We start from the raw sequence: 21,927 nt of genomic DNA, 5'->3' as shown, positions 1-21,927 counted from the left end.
GATCCCTGCCGCAAAGTTGCCTTAGGTTTAACCTGAACCAAGGTTAAGGAGCAACTATAACCACTTTGTAAACGCAATTTACATGACCGTTATGCGATTCATATTCATCTCTTGCGTATTAAACGTCGGCATGCAGATCCGTACTTAATTAAAGCCACTTCGAGTACTGCACGTCATGGAGTCGCCGCCGCGGTAGACAGCACAAACCTTCGCCAAGATGCACTACTGCAATAATTGCACCCTTCAAATAGGGTTGCTCGGGATTATCTGGAATTGCCGCTCAGGGATTGTCTAAGACGCCATGTTTCGTGAAATAAGGGTGGCACTTCATTGTTTAATTAAAAAGCGCACATATCGCGTCTATAATTAAAGCATAAGAAAAAATGTCTCATGCACTGGATCCGTTTGAGCAAGCTTTTTAATTAATTATTTCGGTCGTTTCATTCTTAATGATGCTTGGAAGCCAGTCCTGTGGAGGTTTTCTCGAAGGAAATATAACATTAGGGGGATGGTGCAGTAACGCCGGATACCTCCTGGAAATGCTTATAATTTAATATTTATCATCCGACTGTGGATTACTGTCGAAAAATGTTTACATTACAGTCCTATAATTTAGTTTCAGATTTCACATGGAAAAATAACAGTGTATTAACTATTCACTAAACATATTTTTTTTATCATCCGGGAAGTTCTACACAGCACTTATTTTAATCACTAAAGTTTCTTCGGCACTTTTCATTTATTAAACGATAAATGGTATGGTACGCCAATAAATAATAACACATGTGTATATAATGTAAGGGGTGCTGCCAACACACGTAACGCAATATTTTACAATTACCATTACATTTTGATCTGGTCGGAATTACTGTATCAAGTCTGTAATACAATTTGAATAATTTATTAAACTAAATCTATACAGAGTGAGGCATCGAATACGCACACGCGAGAAATCGTGACTTCTAATTAAATAAAATTGTCGAAATTTTTTTTACCTAACTAATGATTGATAAGGTATATTTGAGAATTTTAATTTTTTTATTGTTAATAAATAAGGCCGTAACAGTTTTATTAGTTTTCTGAATTAACTGTTAATTTACCTATAAAGTTTTTCCACTTTTATTTAAACACGTGGCCCAAATGCTATAATTTGCCAACAAAAGGACCATTCACTAGTAGCCGGCCGTTTTGAGCCTCTTACTTACAGCTTTGCCATAAAAATGACAGTTTCCATTGTCACCTAAATTTACGACAGCACAAGTACCTAGCAGGTCATAAATAAAAATGATTTTGAAAGTTGAAATGTAAAACTGCGTTTAATTCAAAATCTAATTGGTGTTTTTTTTCCGCTGACTTCGTAAATAATTATAGGAAGTGAATCTGGGTAGGTCAGTATAAAAAACAGAATTTGACTTTTTGGTTAAAATTTACATTTTTTTTTGGTGATTTCTCGCGTGTGCGTATACGATGCCCCACCCTGTACATATTTGTGTTCCGTCATAAATTTTAAACACGTGTTCCCACGAGACGGTAAGCAGAGTCGAGCCAGAAAAACAGTTTACAACGTTTTTTAGACACGTGTCTCTTAATTACAGTCTCACATTTTAACACGAGATTCTTTACGTTAAAATAGATCAAACAGGTCTCATAAATAATTTTTGAGTTATTACTTTTAAAATGTGAACGGTATTTTAGAAGATGTGGAATCTAAGATTTCCATATGTCTAATGAATACATATTTACCTTTGTAGAGAGTTTAATTGAATATTATAAATGTACGTAAAAGTGGTCATACAAGAGCACTGCTATTGTCTATTTCTTAAATTCAGTTTTTATTGTGTAAAAGTGTTTATCTATCATCGTGGGATAAGTTACACCATATCGCACTCATTTCAGAAGTGTAATAATCTGCTTATCCCAACGAGTGCGGTAATGAAATTATTACAGTACTGGTGCGGTAATGGAATTGACAACTTACAAATTCAAAGTAATAACAGACAAATTACAGCACAAAATAATAGTTTCACTTCCGAAAAATTTAATTTGTTGTTTGTTGTTATTTGATCTTGAAAAACTTTTTTTATCTTCTTTGGCTTATAAAAAGGGAGGACGAGATTATTGTAATTTGAGAAAAACCGTTTATTAGGTTATGTAAAATAATTATTTATTCTAATTTTGGTGCACAGTAGTCCGAAAGCACAGCTTTTGCGAAAGCGCGCTTGGATTTTACATATATGCAAAAGACAAATGGCAACAGTGAATTTGGTCAGAACCAATCCGTTAGACAAACGTTTGAACTCAGTGTTTTTCAACCCTCTACCTCGCCCACCAGTTCCCACACGCTCGCAAAAGACATCAACAAGCGAATTTATGCAAATCCAGATCTTCCTCTCATTGTTACCAAACGGAGTGGAAGATATGAATGATTTTCAACGCGGAGGGTGTATTATAAAGCACACAAAAGCTTTAAACCCGGCCTGCAGTCACTGTTTTACAAGCTATACGGAGAAATCTGGGCTTTCGCTCATTATATTCTACAAAGGTAGTTTAATAAGTGATGTCGGCGAATGTTTAGTTTGTTTATGACCGATGCCGTAATGCGGGATTTCGAGCACGATTTTTACTTGAACAATTTTGTTTAATTTAGTAGTTGGTGGATTCGTGGAATGGAATAACTAACCAGTCGGGGTTGATTTATGAAATATTAAAATACCAAACCCGAGTGCTCCCTAGGTCGTCCGTCAATCAGGAACGGAGAAGCAGGGTGGTAGTTTGCCATTACAAGTAATTTACATTGAAGATGAGTGCACCATATTTTCCCTTAAAATAACAATACAAATGAAGAGTGAGTCATTCTGTGCAGCACAATGCAGACAATCAGAGCACTTCTTGCCGTTTCTTTAGAACAGACAGTCACTTGATGTCGTCTAATGGCAATGATGGAACCGCTTTTTATTATCCACGTGCCACGGATGCAGACCTTTTATTATCATTACGACCCATTGTACTGCGATAAAGAACACATGTGAAAAACCACCATTAATTTTATTATACGAGAGGTGGTAAATTGGAAAATATAAAATTTGTTCTTGCAAAGAACAACACAGGCAGCGGATGCTTAATTGTCCTGTTTGGTCGAAGAGAAACTCTGACCCGCCGAAATCACAGTGCCTCGATAAAACTGGCATTTATCCAAAATATCCCGATAAATTTCCAAGACGTAATCCTATTAGCTGCGTCATTCTTGATTTCTATACGACAAAGGGGCTTCCAAAGTTTTTTTTCCCGTACGATCGAGGGCGCCCGCACAAACCGCTTACCAAACAAATATATATCTAACGATAAACCTAATTGTAGGATAACAAATAGGAGGTGGTGTTTAAAACAATCGCCATGTCCTGCTCACCCTCGCTATCTAGCATCCCCCGAGTACGGCTATGTGTCCCTGTTGGTCCCCTTCTCTTTACCATTCTTTCCACTCCGGTCGCCCCTGCAGTCCTGCTCCATAAATTTCAGAAGCTTTTAATTTTATAATTGCCGTGTCGAGTTATTTACATACATATTTCGTTTCAGGCAGTTATGACACTGCTTTATGAAAGGGCTTCGAAGCTCTGATACTCTTTTAATACCCGCCTCTTGATGGGGCACTCTTTTCAGCGGCTTCGTCCTGACAAAAGTGAAAATGCTTGACAAATAGGAAGTTGTACGATGTGTAAGGACCAATCAAAACACGGCTGTTTCCCAAAGAAAGAGAGAAATCGGATAGAAAGTTTAGTGTCGAAGTCGACCTTAACTTCGATAGATTACTGACAGCTGACTTGTCGGAGGAATCCAGTAGATGCATTATTCACCGTTAAGACGGGCACCCCGGTGCATACGAAAGCAATAACAGGAACAATCCAGTTCAGGGGCACCCCCCAACTATTACAGAGATTTACCGACAGCAGTCAAACGGTAACTGAAGGGCCGTTCTATTCTGAATGCTGGCGGTCGACACGGCACTAAACGTGCCATCAGCGGTTGAATGAACGACCAGCGGAACGTATTTAACACACGCGGCCGAATTTTTGAAGAAACCACATGGGACCGACGCGACACAATGAAAATAGAAGAATTTACGGCGAGCGCCGCCGTAAAACTTCGAGAAGTGTAATGAAAGTGCCGGAATTGCCGGTGGAAATATTAAACCGACGTTTTATTGTAAACTGTTGCTAAATTAATTGTTTGGAGAGCGACGACAGTCGAAGCTTTTTATTTGATCGCGTAACAGATAGCCATCGGAGTCGTTGCAAGAGTCGGCAATTCTTGGATTCTAAAGTTGCAACAGCTACTCTGTTGTCAAAAAAGAAACTTTTCATTAATTTGTGCTCATGCTCTGTACATTTTAATGTAGGCTTGAAGCTCCACAAAAAAAAACCAATCTTTTTAGTCAATCAATATTGATTATGTGTAAAATATAGGTAGCAAACAATCTGTTCGTGTAATGGCTTTTTCCCATGAGAGTGAATGCGGCACGAGTAGCGACTGGGTTAACAGCTATTACACGCGAGTAGATACGATACTTTTTCTACGACTACATTTTTCGTCATTTTTGCCATCAGAATTCATTCATTAGTCTTTTTTGATACAAAATGTAAATTCGAGTTCGTTACTATCCGTTTGGCAGAGATGTCTTTTGGTTGTTTCTGTTGATACAGTTCACACCTTTCATTTTTCTCCGCAAAGACATTCACACAGACTCGCGAATTATGACAGGCAATATTGTCCTGTGCAACTTTGTAGTCTGTCCTTTTCAGTTCAAATGTGCAAATTTACTTTGAAATGAATAATAAATGTGTTTTTTCCCAACGTGTGCTAATTTTCTCTAATTTTTTTCTATTTTCAATACTGGTTGCTTTTTTGATTTCTGTATTTACACGGCGAGTGTTGGTCGATAAACGTCAGCTAGATATGAATGCATTTTGGTATTATCTAAATTGGCGTGTAGGTAATATTGGAATGTACAAATTATTAATGGTGATAACACTATTATTTTAATACCCAATTGTGGCAGATTACAATAAATCAAAATAATTTTCAGATATTAAAGCTAATGGTAATTGCCTTTAGATTATTGGTGTGCATTTCATATTGAAACTGCGTATTTAATTAAATTTGCAAAAAGCATCAACTATATTTCAATTTTATTTTATAATACAAATCATGAACGTTGCATACGGTGACATTTAATTTTAAAATTAAGTTGTGTAAAATGTCAATCAAAAGATAATTTAAAAATCTGTGTATTTTATACGACACGCCTACAGATAAAATCAGAAGTTAAATTTAATAGTGTCAACTTTAAAATTTTGATATCTTGAAAGCTACATGGGTGGTTGCAAAGAATGTTTGGTTGAATATTAATTCGTTATTATTTATTTATCCTGATTCCTGTTCAGTTTGCAGAGTAAAAACATAAACAAAGCAAAAAGTGAGGTTAGTGGATTGTGACCGTACCACGGATTACGGATCACGAATCAGCTGTTTAAATCTAACCGCAGAAATCTAACCTCACTCCTCACTTTTTGGGTTATGTTTTACTCTGCAGACTGACGAATGGTGCGTTCACAATAGACTCTTCAACGCTAACTTTGAGGAGAAGTTTAAATTAACAACCGTTACTAAAAACACATTAGTTTTATGAAACCTTAATAGACTAGAACAGTGAATTGAGTTTCTGGGTTTTGGTCAGATTACGTTGTTGCTAATGTGGAAGACTTTAATCACTTCTAATTAATTATTAAATTTATTGGGTAAATACTGCTCAGCTCTGAATAAAATGATTAATTTACATCTGACAAGCTGGTTTGAATTAATGAGTTTAAAATCGTTCTTTAAAAGTTCCCTCATAAAATATTACAAAACATTACAGTGCCACGACTATGCACAAAAAGTGTAGCCTTTAAAAACAATGTGCTTTAATGTATTATGTATCTAAAAAAGAACAAAACAACAGAAAATAAAGAACGGAAAGTGATGCAGAAAGGATAAATACATTGTGTCGTTGAAACATTCGAGGAATTAAAGATTAGCAAAGAATACAGGTTATTCACAGGAGAGTTACTTCTGAATTTCTTTTTGCCGCAACCCATTATACATATTGCAACAACTTCTTAATCTCAAATTTTAAAATTAATTATAATTGAAACCACGATGGCTCTAAGTTTTGTATCTTTGACATTAATGCAACAAATCAAGTCAATTCGAAGAATGTATTTTTACAATAACGACGAAAAGACTGACATGATCCTCATTTATGGAGTGTAGAAAGATATTTCGAAGTACTTCGAACACGTTTTAAAGTGGGTACAGGTTGCAGAGACACACTTGTCATTAGCAACAGCATTTTTTCAATATTTCTGAACCAAATAAAGGCACAAAGGGACCAGAAAATCATAGTTTGACAAGTGTGTCTTTGCAACCTGTACCCACTTTACATTAATTTAATTTGTTAATTTATTTGTTGAATTTTGATTAAATACAGGTTATCTGTCAATCTGACATTTCTAACAAATCTATCCAACCTACTTTGATTTCTAATTTAAAAGAAATAATATACAGGTTATTCACGAGAGACTTCCGATGAAAATTTCGTTATATGCAACCCAAAATACAAGAAATCTCTAGAACTTAATATTTTGTTTAATTCGAAATAACTTAGCAATCCAAGTAGCTTGGCGAATAAGATTAATCATGACACTTTCTCTTTATTGAGGTTACCGTTGGCTTCAAAAAAAAACGGGAACTGTCAGAAAAAGTTCTGTCAGATTTTATTAAATTTTTATAGTTTGAAACGACCTTTTAGAATTTAGGTTAAAAAACTGGACTTATGTGTCAGAAATACTACTGTCAAACAGACATAAACTGACATAAATTGACAAATTAAATTTACAATTCACATTACGTCAAATTTCATTTCCCGTTTTTTTTTGAAGCCAACTGTACGAGCAAAAATTTTTACAACAAACATGGATGTTACCTATTTGAAAATCGCCGTCTGTAAATAAATGTAGCTTGCGCACCATTTTTTTTTACATTGTCCATATATGAGAATCATATCCGTTTTCATCTTTTGTGTACTTTATGAAAAAAGTCTTGAGAAATTATGATTATTTAAAAATGTGAAAACTGACGTCACAGACAATATAAGGGCTAGCAATCGTTGATTTAAGTATTACTTTTTATAAATTTAGGAATCTAGAAACTTTTGGAAATTGTAGTTTCGCCTGCATACAACGAAATTTTCATCGGAAGTCTCTCGTAAATAACCCTGTATTTGATTTAGTAGTTTGTGCCATTGGTATTGTTGGTTGTGGCAAAAAAAGATCCAGAAGTAACCTTTCCGTGAATAACCCTGTATAATAGAAATTGCACCAGAAAAAGGAAAAGGAAATAGATAGAAACTAAAATGTGAAAGCTTTTCAGTTGTTGCGGGTCTGAGGTAGTTTTGGGTTAGTTAATTTATATTTTAATTGAAACAAATAGCCGGGCGGCCAATACTGTCTTATTGATTATTCCGTAGGTAATTTCGTGGTGTTTATACAGTAAAGCCGCCTGGATGATAAATTAAAATCGTCGGCTTTAAAATCGATGGGAGACGCCGTATCGAATTAATAACAACATTCTTAAAATGTGATACAAAAAATCCATTAATTTTTATGAGAGCGCGAACAGTTGGCGAAAAAGTTTTATCGTTTTAAGTTTGCGAGATGCGTTAAAGTTTGGATTGCGTCCCGATAAAGAATGTAAAATATGACGCGGTTGAAGGAGGCGTGCGATTACAAAAATTAAGTTTTCTGTAAAGCTGTTAAAGGGGGACGACATTGCACGCAAACTCGTCGTACAGGATATTACGCCGGGAAATTAAGGAAAGCGTGTTGGTTTAGGCTGGGAAATGTTGTATTTAATATTTTCACTGCAATTATACATAGATATTTCCACTTAGCACGAAGCCAAATTGCTCAATTCTTTCGGAGCGGCCGTTTGAATTTTATACGTAATTAAGGCCTCCAAGTCGTAAACTTCGAGGAGGGTCAAATCCGTGGTCGCAGATATCCAAACTTGATCGCAATTTATAAGACCATTAATCGAGCGATATTAAAGAGACGAGACGGCGTTGCAGACAGCTCGATCTGTCTCATTTACCCCGGGCGACAAGGGTAAGTCTAATGACTCCAAAGACACGCTCTCATAACATATTGACATATGTTAATAGATTGAACTTGGGCTGATATGGGGTAACCCTTGAGGGTTATGTTCTTCGCAGTGGCTTGACACGCGAGGTGTGCCCTCTGGAACAGGGACCCATTAATCAATACACCTTCGGGTTATTTATGTGCCCTCGTGATTCCTATTCTAACTTCCGGCTGTTTGAAAACTTGGCCCAGGTATGTATGTTAATATATGTATATGTTTGGGGTACTTGAACATTTCCGACTCCAACACAAACTTCAAGACTTGGCTACTTAGCTGCATATCAATACCGAGAGGGGTCGAGACACGAAGGGCTGGCTAAATTACTGAAACGTCACAACTAATTTCGTAATTTGGTAACCGGTTCTTTGATCACGAGATTAATCGCCTTTCCGGACACAATTAATTTACACATAACGCACACAATGCATTGCTGCGCATAGATAAAATCTGTCAAAGTAATAGACTTGTTTTTGACCAGTAGGAAAGTTGCACGGCGAAAATACCAACGGGCCAGTGGATATCGATAATGGACCAATTTCGAATTCAGTTTTACGCAGTTTACTTTGAGATTAGCACTAATGGAGTGATTCGATTGTCGAAACGGACAAAGCGCCCCTCCAAGATAAAACGTTTTAGACTTGAGATTTAATTAAAATTCTTAGCTTTAGAAATTATCTCCATTACTTGCAAATTTCTAGTGGTATCGATCTAAATATGAACTGGGGTCGGGGTGCTTTATTTTCACTTTTCTTCAGTGGCAGTTCTCCGTGTTGCGTTGCAAGAACACATCACTAAATCTTGCACTCTCTTCTGCTTAATTAAAGCGGTTAGCTTTAGTGTGTCTTTAGGATTACGACGAGGTCATCGATACAAGTTGTCACGGATTCGTTTTATGGAACTAGAGAATAAACGTCTTAACCAACGGTGTAGAATATGACCGGAACAGTTTTCCTACCACTCTTTCTAGACTAGCGCATTTTTATTTTACAATTATTCTGTTGCCTCTTCTAGAACGGCAGATAATTGAAATTTTATTACTTTTCTCTCGAGTGAACGTTGTATTGGTTTTGACATTTGCCTGTATACTATTGTTTTAGGTACACTTTTCAGGAGAATTTAATGGAGTTCATTTCACTTATTGATTCATACGGTGGAATCGCATCATCCACTCAAGTTACCAGCTCTAGTTTTACCGAGAATATATTCATCAATATATCTAGATCTTAAAAATGTAGGTAGATGCAAGTGTTTTTGCTCTTAGAGTAGTAAACAGCTAATAAAAATATTTTAACCAGAGTTAGGTGCTTTTGTGTCAAACATTTATCATGTCTTTCAGTCCATCAGCAATTTTTTAAATGATTTGAAAATTTTGTAAAACGTATTACCTAAAATTTGATTTTCTTGGCAGTCGTAAATAATTCCAATTTTACAGCACTTTAATTTTGTGTGGTCGTTTCTTACAATATTCAAAAACTACGATGGAAAGAAATTTGTCCCCAGTTAAACACCCGTTTGCGTGCAGTGAATGTAGTGTGAATGTTAGTAAAACTTAAAGTTTTATTCTTCAAATCGACGAATAACCGCAGGAAAGGATGTGAATTTACTTGGAATTGCCTTGAATGATTCATTAACGTGGCAGTCACACGTCAGTGATACCATCAGTAAACTATTCAAGTCATTAGGCGCTTGAAGAGTGTTTCGAGTTTACCGATCTAGTGTATTTTTTTACATTAACTTACGACAAAACTTTTTTAAAGATATGTACTTATAGTAGGTATGCTTTTTTTTTACCTAATTATGTATTTACTTGGATATTTAAAAGCTAGTCAAATTAAGAAACAAACTATATAACAATATGAGAAAAATCCAGAAAAAAAGTAGTGGAGTTATAATAATTTTCTTCCTCCAAAGAATACAAAGGAAGTTCCATCTATCGAAAAAATCACGGCGCCAGTTTTCGGACAATCCAAGGAATAATCATGATTGATTGTTCCCAAAGGGTAAAACCATCGTAGGGGAATATTATGCAAATCATTTGAGTTACTTAGATAACTTATAAAGCAAATCCTGGAACAGTCAAGCGAAAGAATTGTTACACTTAATAAATGCTTTATGTGCCCTCCGGGCGTCCAATTCCAAACACACATTGACATTTTTTCCTATCCCCCCTCCTTTCTTTTTCTATTCTTTCCCTCCTCTTCCATATCTCTTTCATCCATATTATCTCCCTTCCGTCTTCATTCAGTATCGTTTTCTCCCTTTCTCTCATTTCGCTACACCCATTCCACATGTGTTCAATTGGCACGTTCTGTACCTTCTTTCCTCTCCTTCCCTCCAATACCTATTTTCTCTCTATTGGTTCCCACATCTAAATCTCGTCATCATTTTTCTTTCTCTTGCACTCTCTCTCTCCAGATACTTCGGAATTTCCTCTGTTATACACCTCTCATACTTCCTGTTGTATCTGGATTCTTTGATTCTTACCCTTCTTTCTTGCTTGTCTGTGTCTTTGTCCCTTTCACTCAGCTCTACATTCATCAATCTCCTTTTGCTCTTAATCTTTCCACTTCTTTACTAACATATCCGTTTCTGTGATAATATTTCTCTCTCTCCTTCTTCTTCGTGTTCCGTTAGTATATTGCACTCTTCCCTTCCATCCATTTTATCTTCAAACTTTGCCCCTCTCTTTCCTGCTTTCACTCTCAGCCTATTACTCTTGCACTCGTCCCTCACTATGCAACTTGCGTTTATCTGTCCACTCTCATATTTCTCTTGTACTTTCTCTACCTCTTCTTGTTCCTTCCATCCCCAGATCTCCGTACATCAATATACTCTCTATCATGCTCTCGAACATCATCATTCTCCTCCTGAAATCACCTCCCCACTTTCTCTCTCCTACTCCCCACACATTCCACTACCTTCATTATCTCTCTGATATGCACCTTTCGTTGAATGTGTAACCCAAGTATTTGAACTCGTTTACTTGTTCTATTTTCCTTCCTTCCCATTTCCACTCATTCTCTCATTGGACACCATCGCTTTCGTCTTCTCAACATTCCCTTCCAGCTTTTTCTTCCTCACGTACTTTCCCACTTTCTTTTATTTGTCTTTCACTCTTTGTCACACTTACCAAGTCATCCGCAAACGCCAGGTTCATTCACCTTCTTTCTCTTCCACCTTCACTTTGTTTTTGGTTCTTGCGTATATCTCCTCAATCTTCCGTACCAGCCATTCGCTTATTCCTCTCTCTCTCTCTCTCTCTCTCTCATTCACCCAAAAATTTTCTCTGTGTCTATTTTGCCAATCGCCGCCCTGACGTCTACAAACAGTGTATACAGGGTGATTCACGTAGACCGTAGACTCTTTCTGATTTCCCCAAAATGAAAATTGGCAGCCGACTACAATCGATTGCTCTAAGTTCAAATAAAATATTTTCAAAATAGCGACGCTTCCGGAAATATCGGAAATCGACGCCATCTTCGTTTTTTAAATAGAAAAGACCCATTTTGATTTCAAATTTATATTCTACGTTAAATTTTGAGTTTACATCATTCTTTTATCAATACATATCTGTCATTGTTTCTGACCTATGACATCTTTTTAAAAAAAAAATGAAGTTTTCGACATTTTTTGATTATCAATTTTGAAAAATTGTAGTAGGCCTACGAAACATAAAAAATGTCACTAGTGACGCAAAAGATCGGCCAAACCTTTAGCAATTCAATTAAAAAAAAAATCTATTATTAAGGTTAAGGAGGATTTTTTAGTGAAGCCCTGCAACCCCGCTTTTTTGCGAAAAAGATGACATAGGTCTAAAACGATGACAGGTAAGTGTTGACAAAAGGACACTCTAAACTCAAAATTTAACGTAGAATCTAAATTTGAAATCAAAATGGGGTCTTTCTATTTAAAAAAACAAAGATGGCGACGATTTCCGGTATTCCCGGAAGTGTCACCATTTTGAAATAGTATATTATATATTGGAGCAGTCCATTATAATCGGCTACCAATTTTCATATTAATACGACTCCCCCCTTTCTTCTTTAATTCATTCTTCGTTAAATGATCCAGGATCTACAGGGTGCGTCCTAAAAAACGCCGCAAGCCATATCTCTTATTTATGGCTCGATTTAAATAAAACAAAAACTGGAATAAATCACTTTAAAAACACTATAAGCACAACATAGATTAATTTTTTTTTTTAAAGTCATTCAAGGTCAGATGATAGTAAACTTTGTTTTTTCAAATAGCTGGGTATATTTTTTTATTCCGACTTTGAAAGAGATAATTTTTCTGGATCCAACGATATGCCGCATTCTAGGATGCGCTTAATAGTAACTGAGAAAATAAATAAATAAAATATCATTATTCACTCATTATTGTAATTTTTTCTTCAAAAAAAAAATCAGGTTACTATGGAAAACAATCCTAAACGCAGTATTTATTACACATTCTGTATTGCTATTGCGTTTAGGATTGTTTTCCATAGTAATCTGATTTTTTTTTGGAAAAAAAATCCAATAATGCTATTTTATTAATTTATTTTTGGGGTTACTGTTAAATGCATTCTAACATGTGGCATATCATTAGATTCAGAAAAATAATCTCTTTCAAAATGGGTATAAAAAAATATACCAAGCTATTTGAAAAAACAAAGTTGACTATCGTCTGACCTTGAATGACTTTTTGAAAAAAAAGTCTATGTTGTGCTTATAGCGCTTTTAAAGTGATTTATTTTAGTTTTTGTTTTATTTCAATCGAGCCATAAATAACGGAGATATGGCTTGCGGCGTTTTTGAGGACGCAGCCTGTATACATTGTCCATAGTACCCCTTCCCTTTTTGAATTTTTCTCTTTCTTCATTCTCTCGCTCAAAATTGACGCATACAACTTATGTCCTGTGTTTAGGAGAGTTATTCCGCGGTAGTTTTCTACTTTATTTTTTTAGCCCTTTTTGTAAATAGCGCAAATTACTCCCTCTCTCCAGTCTACCGGGAATCCCTCTCCTCTCCATACTCCATTCGTTATTTCAACAAATTTCTGTATTATTCCTTCAGTCCCATACTCCATGCTTCATTCTGCACTCCGTCCCTCCCCGGTGCCTTTCTCTTCTTCAGTTTCCTTATTTGCCTCTCCACCTCTTCTACTGTGATTTCTGTTTCTCCTGCTGTCGTCTGCTTCTTCTTCATTTCTGTTTCTGCCTTTCTTTTTTCCTTTCTCCCTTCCAGAAGTTTCATGAAGTACACTTCCCAATCTTGCAATGTTGTTTCCTTGCTCACTGATTCCTTTTTTTTTCTCTCTCGGTTTATGTATTTCCATACCTCTTCCCCTGTTCTTATTTCCTTTATCTCTTTCTCCTCTCTCTCCTTTCTCTGCAAAAGACTTGTTATACGTTGTCAGTTGTAGTAATAACAATTCTACATGTGCGTCAGATTTCTTTATTATGTACTTATTTTAAATAGCGCTTATCTGTTTAGGCTAGTTTTTGATTTAACAATATTTTTTTACTTTACTACATGAAGCATTCTACAGTGTGCTACAGTGTGGAATAAAATGATTTACATCTAGTTACCTTTGGAATTTTTGCACATGTAAATTTTCCTGTACCGCTCTACTTTTTTTTTGAAGTGCCGAACTATTAGTTCTGTCAATAAATGTCATCAATCGAATTGACAATTGTTACAATTTACTAAATTGAATTAAGAAACGTTGGTGGCCGCTTTCAACACTAGCTGTGACTTGCTTTTGTTAGCTCCTTTTTAATTTCAATCTCTACTTTGCATTCATATCATCCCTTCGCAATAAATCACATTTGGAATTTGTATATATATTTTGAGGTTAGGCTTTCTTTTTTTTTTGTAGAGCGACATTTCGTATTTTTACAAGGGTAATGCAAAAGTAACTAGATGTAAATCATTTTATTCCACACTGTATTTTTTATTCAATGTCGAATTTGCGCATTAAAAAAATTAAATACGTGCACCTTAATTGCTTGAGGTCTATTTGCAACTGCGAAACTCGTCCGTCCCACAAACTTTTCCAGGTTACGAACTTGTGCAGCGGTCCTATTGTGACAACTCGGTTTTGCAATAAATCTCGCAGCTAGAGTACAACTTGTCCTTGGTTTGTCGCCCAACCTCCTAATTTCCACAACCACGAACTGGCTCAAGGATTTCAATTTTTTTGTTTATTTATTTGAAAGCTTTGGTCCGGTGCCAGAGCGGAATCGAAACGGTTATAATCCTGATGCGGACGTCGATTCCCGCAGGTGTATTGGAACAAATATCGGGGGATTAAAATGGATATAAGAATTCCGGGGCAAATATTTGCCGGTTTCGGGCAGATATCAATTGAGCAGTTGGTAAATTGGCCACGTATGCTGCTAAATGTCCGCTTCTATGTCGGCTGATTCCGATAAAATCCATTATCCGGAGCGTTTTGTGAAGGAAAATGGCAAGGCGGTCCTCTGCACCACCGCCACTACGAGGTGAATGAGACGGACAATAGGAATTGCCGTGTTATTAGATATGATTTTATCGGGGGCGGTTGACGTGCGAGAATCCGGCCATAGATAACTCTGTCGGGGGTAATTTACCGAAAAAAAAAAAAAAAAAATACAAGATATCCAGTCCACACCGAGCGCAACAACACCAGAAAACATTAATTTTCAAAAACGTGCAGAAAAGTTCTTAAGTGTTTTGAGCGCAGGAAAAGGTTAACGGAAGAAGTTTTATATTGGAATTTATTTACAGTGCAAATCCCGAGCATAATTGACCTATCGATCTGGCATAAGGTAATAATGCTGTTGAATTCCAGTCACCAGTGCTCCAGACATCCAATAATTAAACCTGGATCCTTATTATTATTTCCACCATATCCAATATTCAAAGCGGATATTGTCCCGGCACCTCCGCCATGGCACAGCTACACTGCTTTAATTCAATATTATTTATTTAACGTTCCAGTTAACCCATTAGACGTCATAATAACAGGTAATTATGGCAATTTTCCTCATTGTTCATGACCAGGAGAAGAAGTGCGCGCGACGTCGCTACAGCACTGTTATGGCACCAAACGACGCTCATTCGGTTTTTCGACGCCGCAGCGTGAACGACGTCGACGTCGGTCAACGGTTTATTTACGCAGTGACGTGGACATGCTGATGGAACTTTGTCAGTTGCCGTTTCTTGTCAGTTTGTGTGATCTATAAGTCGCAAAAAAATCTTGTGTACTGTCACATGTGTGCTGTTGTCGATGCTAATTTCATCAGTTAACATATTGCGAAGTAAGTGACACTTAACACCAATTCTTCGGAAACAAAAAAAAAAGCCAACAAAGCCAACAAAATTGAAATTTGACCGTTGAGTTTCTTGTAAAAAATTGGAACGAGTTTTTTTTTGGAGTCGGTCAAAATTATCGATGAGGGTTGTCTTGTTTTTCTGCCCCAGCCTGCATGATCAATATTTTATTAGCAATATGGTCCTGACTCTTCACCGTCTGCGAACCGCTAGTCCTCGTTGCGTTTGTCAAATTGTAAAGAGTGAAGACCGCGCGAGATAATTACAAACCCGACCTTCTCGAGTGTCAAATCTACATTTCCTGGAATTAATGTAAAATATGCGAAATGGGGGAATATGAAAGAAAATCTTTAACGACGGCCACAACTCGCAAAATTATTTTTGGTAGTCTTTTAAGAGCATTTAAATGTTGGTTTAGAAGAGCGGCTCGATCGGTCCGCACCGGAAGCGCAAAAGAAATGCAAATATCGAGTCGAGCACTCTCGTGTGGCGTGCCTTTGGGTCGTAATCTAAGGTTAGCGAGGGTCCAAGGACCCAATAAATATTTTATTAGTGGGTGATCAACGTTTACGCAACTCCGTATTGTTCATAGAAAATAATAAGTCGCGCTCTGGAGGTTCGGGAGAGTAATCTGTGGACTTGCACTTTTGATGGCCGCTCACATTCGCTCCAAGACTGTTCTACTATCCAGAGAGCTGTTTGTATAATTCTCAGTTCTTCGAGTTAAAGTGCCACTTACCACTCTACTCTCCTCTGCGAATGTTTCTGTCATTTGTAAAAATAAAAACGGGGACAACAAGGGTTCACGACAATTTTCTTGCAGTGCTCGTAAAAGAAGAGTTCGAGAAATTGAAAATTTATTATACCAAATTCACCTTGAATGTAATAAAAAAGTACAACGACAAAATGTAACACTTAAACGTGTAATGTGATCAAATAGAAAATCAAAAATTATATACAGTGTGGAACAAAATTATTTTCGTCTAGTTTGCTTTGAAATTTTTTCACATGTAAATCTTCCTGCACCGCTCTACTCTTTTTCAAGTAGTTACGAGTATCATCAATCAAATTGACAATAATTATTACAATTTAATTTTTTAACGTTCGTCAAAAAAAGTGCAAGTTTTTTAATTCGTTTGCGTTCATAAAATACGTGATTTTTGAATCGGTCAAGAAGCGTTAAAAAAAGTGCCGTAACGGTTCATTTTTTAATGCAGTTATAAAATTTTTCATTCATAATTAGCAGTTTTTTTAACGAGTTCCAATGTAAATTGGGATTTTTTTGGCATGAGTGGGCCAATTTAAAACGCGAATAAAACGAGTGTTTTAAAGATCCAGGAGAAAAATTTCAAATTTTGAGTGTCGAAAAAATTGTTATCTAAACTTACGGGCGCCAAAAAATTTTTGTATGCAACTCGTTAGTAAAGTATCTTTTTTTTTACTCGGCGGATTTGCGCACTCGCTTCGCTCGAGCCGCAAATTTTCCTTCTCGTAAAAAAAGTATTACTTTACTCACTTGTTGCATAAATAACTATTATTGAATTGAATTAATAAACGATTAAAATTTATCCTAGCGCCTTAAAATAACGATTTTAGCCATATCATCCCTCCGCAATAAATTACATTTGGAATTTTGATGTATATTTTGAGTTTAGTGTAGTGCTTCCCTTTTTCCGTAGAGCGGCACTTCGTATTTTTACAAGGGTAATGCAAAGGTAACTAGATAAAAATCATTTTGTTCCACACTGTACTTACGTAAATTGTGATTTTTAAATGTCTTAGTTAGACACGTCAGTTGTTTTTGAAGTTTCAAGTGTTCTCAATTTTTTTATATTTTATAATTCTTCTTTGTGTTTATTCTGAATCAAAACATAATTCTGAACTTAACTTTTTAGAAATTTGAAAGGCAAAGAGTAAAGTAATTGGAACTAATGTAGAAGTAACAGTTTTTCGTTCAGACGTCTCAGAACAAAGAACAAAGTTTTAATTTCTGAAAATTTAATTTGAGGTTTAGAATTAATGCATTACGAACTAACTTTGTTTAGTTTAATTTGTAGTTTTTGGTACTCGGGAAGAATAAGTACAACAGATAGATTTGAATGAAGGTAATAAAGTAGCCCTAAGGTAGAATCCTGAGAAATTCCTGTAGTTTGGTAAAAACATTTTAACTTTTACTTTTTGTGTCACTTGTGTAAAATATTGTTCATCTTCAAGCGGTCGAAAACCGCGCCTTTGTGTATCTCTATAGAAACAGTTGAAGTGGCTTTTTTTTGTAACCGGACTTGAAACACTTCAAATCACAGGCGGCTCAACCGCGTTAAATATTAGGTCATTTGAAGAATTTCTCACGATTTATTTATCAATAACTACACGAAATATTCAATAATTAAAGCTTCTGAAAAAGCGAAATAACGAAATTATTACCCAATATTTAACCGGTGCCACTGTGGTGTAACACGAGTCGCCCATGTGCACGGATGACAGATGTCAAAATCAAAAATAGCAAGATGGCCGTTCAACGTTAAAAAGTAAACTTTAAACTTGAGTAGACTTTACTTATATTATTGAACCTTCAAGTACTAATAATACTGGTGTCTTAAAATTTGAAAATTGTCATTTTACTGTAAACTACAGCAAAAGAAAATAAACGAGTTCATGTCTGATTTTTTTTCGTGATTTGCTTGAAAATAAAATAGTATAAATCATTCAGATTAGAAGGTCTTTTTGTTCCTCGCCCATTTTCCGACCTCGAATTCGTCTCGGTCTTCAATCTCTGAGATTAGCACAAAAAGACTCACTTCTACTCTTAATGATATAATCTACTATATATGTCAGTTACTACAAATGTTTTAAACGTACAAAGTGCCAATTGACTAGTTATTTTTGACGTTCACTAAGAATTCTCGTCAGGTTCTTGGTAGCCATTTCGTTGTAACTTGAACCACCGCTGCACATACGTTTGCTTATAATGTTTGCATGAGACGTCACCAAACATCTTTGCAACCCTACTTTCTCGCATTCGTGTTTCCTGGCTATCATTTATGCAGCATATACGAGTATTGCTATAATTTAATAAAATAAATGCCCTTATAGTTTTTTTTTAATTTCATTTGACAATTGCCAGTGCAGTTCACTTGCCAACATTTCCAAAGTTGATTTGATTACAAATGACATTATAAATGTTTCTAGCATCGTAGTTGGCTGGGCGATTAATTTTAGGTGTGCCGCTTTATATACAGAGTGACCCAAAATGGATCTGCAAAATTTTAACCACGAGCTACTGGCTTCTTGTAGAACTCGGAAAAAATATTTAAAAAATTCTGTGTCAAAAAATAAAATGCCATTTAATTTTTGAGGTACAATTTTTTTTAATTGCTTTTAGTCTTCTACGTTGTCCCACAACCTCGTAGGTCAAATTTGGGCTCTGGGTCAGGTCAGGTCACTCAAACTCAAAGGTAAATTCCTTATTAAAATTAGCAATACTGTTTGGGTCTAATGGAAAGTTACGTCTGGAGTTTCTCAAGGTTCTGTCTTAGGACCTTTGTTATTTCGCTAAACTATAGGTATATTATTTGGGAAAAAAATGCATTTTAATAGGATGCCAATAAGTATCAAACAGTCCTGAAAATGTAATTTCTCGTGTCATTCCTCCTAGTTGAAAAATGACGATTATTTGCACTCATATACATATTTAATTTATAGAGTAATTTCACGTTATTTACTACAGCATATTTGCGATCAGTTTCAACTTTAGATGAACATAAATGATATCAAATATTAAAATTAAAACAATTTCGCAAAATTTAATCATTAATTTTTACAATAAATTTCAAATTTAATTAAAAGCAAACCGGTAATTTAAAAAAATAATTTTGTAATAAATATTTGTTGAATTATAAATTACAAAATTTAAATTATTGGCATTACTTTCATTACCCCCATTAGTTATATTTTCAATAGCGATAACTAAATTTTAGATATTTTTGATGTCTTGATGTGGCAAAGAGAGTATAAATTTTAGAAACGCAACAAATTCAGGATAATGCGAAGCGGCAATGCTTACAAGCTTTTATATCTCCGTCTGAAAAAGCTTCTTCATGAGCATTGGTCTTTATTGGCTTTTTATGTGAATGCTCTCACTCGACAACACTTTTATAACATCCTCCTGTTCGTTTCAGGTGCATTTGGGTGTTCTTATGAAAACATCGAATCCATCCGATTTTCATATCGAATAAACATCATCATATCATACCGTAACCATATCTGAAAGTTGACTTTCGTGTCTCTTAAGCCGTGCGTAAAAAATATCATCAAACGATTCGTATTTGTCGTTAGTAAACGTGCCGTGTGGTCGTGTGTTTGTGTCGTCTGTTCCTAAACCACCACATTTTGAATAATAAAAGTGTGTTCGGTTTGTTTATCGGTTAACCGACTGCTCGCCTTCCTGCTATCGTCCTGCAATATTCATACGAGGATGCGCCCAGGTATCTGAAGGTAAATCATTCATCCCTAATCTGTTATGTGGACTATTTGTTTGGCAGAAATTTTCGTAAACGTATGAAATTAAAAGGAAATTTTGGATTTGGCCGAAGGAGACGAAACGTCGCACTTGATATTTCAGAGTTGAAGATTTGAGCAAGTTCGGTGTGCGCCAGAAAAGTTTTGAAACTTTCCAATAATAAGTTTTCAAGTTATTGTGCTCTGAGGTCGGTCACTCTTTGTCCCAGATGGATTGGCACATCAAGAAACCGCAACAGAAAAAACCAGGCAGGATTTTTCGGTAATATATGTATGAAAGTTCCAAATGAAGATTTATTGTAAATGCGAAAGGGACAAACGCGCCGATTTTCGAGATTTCAACTTTTCACCCTTAATTCGTGAATTAAAAATGTATATCGCGGTATTTGCATTTCGGGTGAATTAATTTCGGGACGCGCCTCAGAATATTTTATTTAAGAGATTAGAGTTTGTCAACTCCAGCTTTTATTAATACGAATCTCGCATATTAAGAGAGAAAAATTCAGCGCGGCCGCGTTTTACTTTTATTAACGAAAATAATTCTTGACTGGGGAAAATGTCGACAGAGGTGGGCGAGCTAATAATCATCTGACCGACAAAAAAATTCCCCAAATGCTCAGACACTCATTGTGCTTTCAAACAAAGCAAAAGTGATAGTCATTAAAGCGAGACAATACCGAGGGTTCGTGTGCGCTGCACTTCTAATAAGGGACTGACGTAATTAAAGAGGTGACGAATTGTTGTCTTCATTCTGAATTTTTGACACGAGAAAAATTAATTGCGCTTCATTTGATAATGGCCGCAATTAAACCTGGACTAATTAATTTCAGAAAATTGCTTCACAGGAACAATCTGTTTTCAGCCACCGGAACAACAAATCAGATTCATGTATCATCTAGATTGCGCCTGAGAATAATCACATAACTTTTTTGATATTCCCGAGCCCCAGTTAAACATTTCCCAGACATTACACTCCGTTTCATGAAAAAATCTTATTTACTCTTGAACATCTTCTCAGATTTTATTGCCACCGAACCCTTTTTAACTTTTCTAATTCGTTACCAAAAACTGAAAAAAACTAATCCGGAAAACGGTGTGGCAGGATTAAATTGGATTTATTTATTATGTCGTCCTTGATTTCATCCTTGTCGTCAAACCGAGCAAACATCGAGCCCAACTCTATTAAATTCGCGGCGAATTTAAGGAATATTTCGGCCAAACAAACCAGTTTAGGGTTATGTAAACTTGATTAATACTCGTATCTCCCCACAGCTCTTTGCCACTGCAAATAAAGCTCCGGCGCGAGTAAATATCTGGAGGAAACACCCGAACCAAAAAACTTTGTCGCTTATAATTAATAAGACAAAGAGTGCAGGGCGATGTCCGAAAGCGCCTACAACTCGCCGCTGCTCAGCAGGAGACTGACCGAATCCTGCTGCAGCTCGCCGGCGAGGAGCATCGGCAGCAATCATGATATTCTGACAGATTCCGATGGAGAAGGGGACCAACTGTTTACGGAAATTCCGACAACTCCGGATCAAACCGTCATAGCAGGATGGCTGAAATTCAGGGACAACAAAAAGGTATTATTAAATCTGGGTCTTTGCATGGTTGAGTGTCATGTTTTGTGATATGTGCGTGAGGTCGCCGCTAAATTTTACATTTGAATGCGGAATTTGTTTGTCAAGAAGAGTGTCCTAAAATTACTGAATAATTTTGAAATAAATTCATTTTGTGGAGCGGTGTAATGAGAGAAATTAATCTCTTGAAATTTGGTCCCACTTGAAAACTAGGCACACATTATTAGGAAAGTTTTGTGTAACTTCTTTTCATCAAACTTATTTCGCTCAAAAAATTTGATAACTTTGAATATCCG

The 21,927-nt window shown here is 36.0% G+C and overlaps 1 long non-coding RNA gene across 1 annotated transcript in view; it reads left to right on the top strand.

Moving 5' to 3' along the window:
- The first annotated feature begins 15,324 nt into the window (after window positions 1-15,324).
- Window positions 15,325-21,927, top strand: part of LOC138138314 (uncharacterized) — a 30,827-nt gene continuing 24,224 nt past the window's right edge. Inside the window, exons 1-3 of the long non-coding RNA XR_011162006.1 lie at window positions 15,325-15,520; window positions 19,712-20,027; window positions 21,324-21,634. This is a non-coding gene — a long non-coding RNA (uncharacterized lncRNA). The remainder of the gene's footprint in view (window positions 15,521-19,711; window positions 20,028-21,323; window positions 21,635-21,927) is intronic.

Source organism: Tenebrio molitor, chromosome 9 (assembly GCF_963966145.1).
Source record: "Tenebrio molitor chromosome 9, icTenMoli1.1, whole genome shotgun sequence".
Lineage (NCBI taxonomy): Eukaryota > Metazoa > Arthropoda > Insecta > Coleoptera > Tenebrionidae > Tenebrio > Tenebrio molitor.
Note: the sequence above shows the minus strand (reverse complement) of the source record. Positions and strands in the feature narration are given on the sequence as shown.